The sequence below is a fragment of the Physcomitrium patens genome, chromosome 12 (genome assembly GCF_059467195.1).
Source record: "Physcomitrium patens ecotype Gransden chromosome 12, ASM5946719v1, whole genome shotgun sequence".
NCBI classification, from domain to species: Eukaryota; Viridiplantae; Streptophyta; class Bryopsida; order Funariales; family Funariaceae; genus Physcomitrium; species Physcomitrium patens.
This window is the reverse complement of record NC_143421.1, coordinates 6,956,310-6,960,179: the sequence shown is the minus strand read 5'-3', so window position 1 is coordinate 6,960,179 and position 3,870 is coordinate 6,956,310.

Genomic DNA, 3,870 nt, shown 5'->3' with positions numbered 1-3,870 from the left:
GGGTGGAAAGACCACCCTATTATTTAATCATTGTTGAAGTATTTATAGCTTCAAATTAAATATTTAGAACACCATCACAAGTTATTCCTACTTCTAATCAAATCACCAAAGATTGGGAGTTTCTTTCAAGGTCATGATACCAAATATGTTGTATTTTGCTATTTATTTGAAGAAAGACATGTCATTCTTGAGGATCTTCATCTTGACTATGTTGTCTTGAAGATTGTTACAATTTTAATGTTTCATTTGGTAAATCAACAATTGATAACTCTTGAGCTGAATTTTTTGGTTGTTGATTTTTTATCTCTTTAATATCACAAATATACAAAAGTTACAAACAAGATTAGAAGGTAGAATACTATCTTTTTTAGATCTTATTTCTTTTATAGCAAAGATATGTTATTCTTCATCTTGGATTTGATGGATGTCATCAATGAAAAGCTTCAACTTTTTTTCTTACATTTGCAAGATCTCAAGATATTCATTGTCTTATATGGCTCAAAAAGAGATATATGAAATATGGAATGGATTTTAATTATGATTTGGTATAGCAAAGAATATTTGGATATTTTTAGATACTTTAGAAAGTCTTATTATAAAGCTTCTTAAATATATAAGAAATTTTATTTATAGAATATATATATATATATATATATATATATATATATTAAGAATATATCACTTATTAAAACTTAGTTAATTAGTTAAAGCTAAATTCTCTATAGCTAGGTACCTAATATATTTTCAGATAGAAAATCATGCCATACAATAATGGATTGATATATACAGTGTTTGTTACCCTTTTTAAATGAAATTTGTAATAATAGATGCAAGAAAAGATCTAAAAGAAGTTAACAAGGTGGTGGAAGTTACTTTAAATAATACTATACAATGCTCTAATTGAATTGATGTTGATTGGAGTACATTATTATAAGAGGGACTTTATTAATGGCATAAAGGAGAAAATAAAAGAAGTTGAATTAGCCTTCACTTTGCTAAAAATCTATGTATATTTGGAGCTACTTACATTTTTTGCTTTAATGATGTATATCTATAAATATTCTACATACTTTTTAATTATGACAAGTATTGAGATATAATTCAAACCAAATTTAAATTCGTGCTATGTGGTGTATTTATCAACACTATGACTTGTATATTAGAGATATGTAAATATATATATATATATATATATATATATTATTTTAAATATGAAAATATAGTCATAATCTATGTAGATTTTAAACTACATAATGTGATATGCATATAATATATTAATACATGATTCTTATTTAATGTATAATTATTTTTTTATTAATATATATACATATATATATATATATTAATAAATAATTATTTTAAAATTTTAATATATAATTATTTCAATATATGCTTAAAAGCTTAAATACTATAGAAATGATCATAATCCAAAGTATATGATATGCACAAGTCAAAATTAATAATATGATATGAGTAAGTAATAAATTACCAAGTCAAAGTGAGCCATTAGAAATAACTCTGATACTAGCAAATATAATCAATATAACAGTATAAGTGAGTCAAACTCTCTTATTAAGACTCAAATTGACAATTATGAAGCTCTTGAAATTTTACATTTACAAATTAAGAGAATTTTTAGTAGTAAAGTTGACAAAAGAGGCTAAGGCAATGTGGTTAGGGAGGGACAAGAAAGAGGCCATTAAGGCAGCATGAAGAGGAGCTCAAGTAGAGTTGTAGATAGGACAAGGGTGAGGATAGAGAATAGGCTAGTGCTTTTTAACAATCCCAACATAGAAAATATTACAAGCATTCAAACAACTTTATGACATGTCGGCAATCAATATTTGCAACCACTACTATCAAAGTAATACTTGAGTGGCACTATCAATACATGAAGGAATTTTTATGGAATGATGAGCAAATGAAAGCAATATTAGCAAAGCATGAAGAATATGGAAGCATAAGTAAAGTAGCAATAAACCATGATATTCTATATACAACTTTCAAGAAATGGTATTATAGAATGCAATAATTCAAAAAAAAAAAAAGAATTCAAGGGATCTAACATCAGAGGAAGAAAACGAATTTGTAAAGTATATTTTAGCCATGTATGACAGGGGCTTAAATTAGACGTTTATAACTTTAAAAATGAAGGTTTTTGAAACAACTAGGACTTAACATACTCTGTTTAAAAATAAGATTTACAGTGATGGATAGTTGAGGTAGTTTAAAAATCATTACTTGGAACTCATGATGAGGGTGGCATAAGTCTTTGCATCTTTTAGAGCAAAAATACTATGCAAAAAAAAATTTGGAAAGCTTTTATGATACTTTAAATGGATTATATACATTGCATGGATATCTTTTAGACATGGTGTAGAATTGTGACAAGTCCAATGTAAAAGCATGAAAAAATGGTGATGTACTTGTTATAGCACTAAAACATGTTTATTAGGTATATTTCACCATTTTAGATTAAAAAAAATGGCTATTAGTATTGATTTGCATCAACACAATGGAATTAGGCATATCATCTTTCTACATTTTTAAAAAGATTTTTTTTCAAAAAGACTATATGTAGCATTATGAGGCAAGTGTAATTATGGCGATACAACATAAGATTTGGATGATAAGTTATTTGTTCTCCACATGGAATTCTTATTTTATTACAAATGTGGAATGACTTAGTGGCATTTCTCCTATCTAGAGGCATCTATTGATCCTTGACAAATATACATGTCATGTTACTATTCAAGTACCAAGACTAGCATAAAATGTAAGATTGGACATTCTAAGCATACCACCTTATATATTACTTGCTATGCAATCTCTAGATACATGTATATTTGGACCATTCAAGATCTATTTCAATGAATATTAGAATTATTAGATATCCAAAAATCTAAATCAGGCTCTATAAAAATAAATTATTATACATTGGATGTTTTTAAGCTTGAAACATGCTTTTATAGTGAACAATATGACCAAATATTTTAACTCTATCAAAATCTTTTGTTTGACAAAACAAAAATAGACTATTACATGGATTAAATAAAATATACACGTAATTTATAGAAGAAGTTAGACAAATAAAAACAATGGAGTTTGAAATTTTGCAAAGAATGAAGGTAGTGGCATAGAATTAGTTGGTGAAGAGGTACTTGCCTTGCTAGTTCATGACATTGCAATAGACTTAGAATTGACTCCAAATTCCACTACTAAATATTTTTTTGTTGATACAAACATATCAAATCTAGAATTGGCAAAAGATGTTGGTAGATTAGACTGTATATGCTCTAACCCAAAATCCATAACTCACTTCATAATGCTGCCTACTATCAGAAACATGCCCAATTTGAAGAGACATAATGTAGATTCCATAGTAGAATTTTTTAAATCATTAATACTAATCTTGGAGACATATATGAGTATTATACAACAAATCCAAGATCAAAATCTTAAATGAGAAAGGAAAAAAAGACACAAATTTATCAAGAAGAGTTGAAATGTAAAAGATTAGTGAATCTATAAGAATATAAGATTTAAAAAAAAAAAAACTCACTTGGTTGCAATCGCAATAGAATAGACCTGCAAGACTATTGAGTAGAAGATTGTTGCAAAATAGCATGCTTATAAGGTCCTTGATTGAAACATTATTATAAAAGAACTTGCTTGCAAGATACTTGAGCAGAAAGTCACATGTGAAATGACTGCATATACAAAAGAAGCACAATATCAAGATTTGCAAATTTTTTTGTGCTTGTAGTGCCTAGTCTTACACACCAAGTTTCATGTGTTGTAGCTTGCCAAATTATGTACAATTAGATGTTTAAATTTTTGTTGCCTCATTTGCACATTTACATTTGTAGG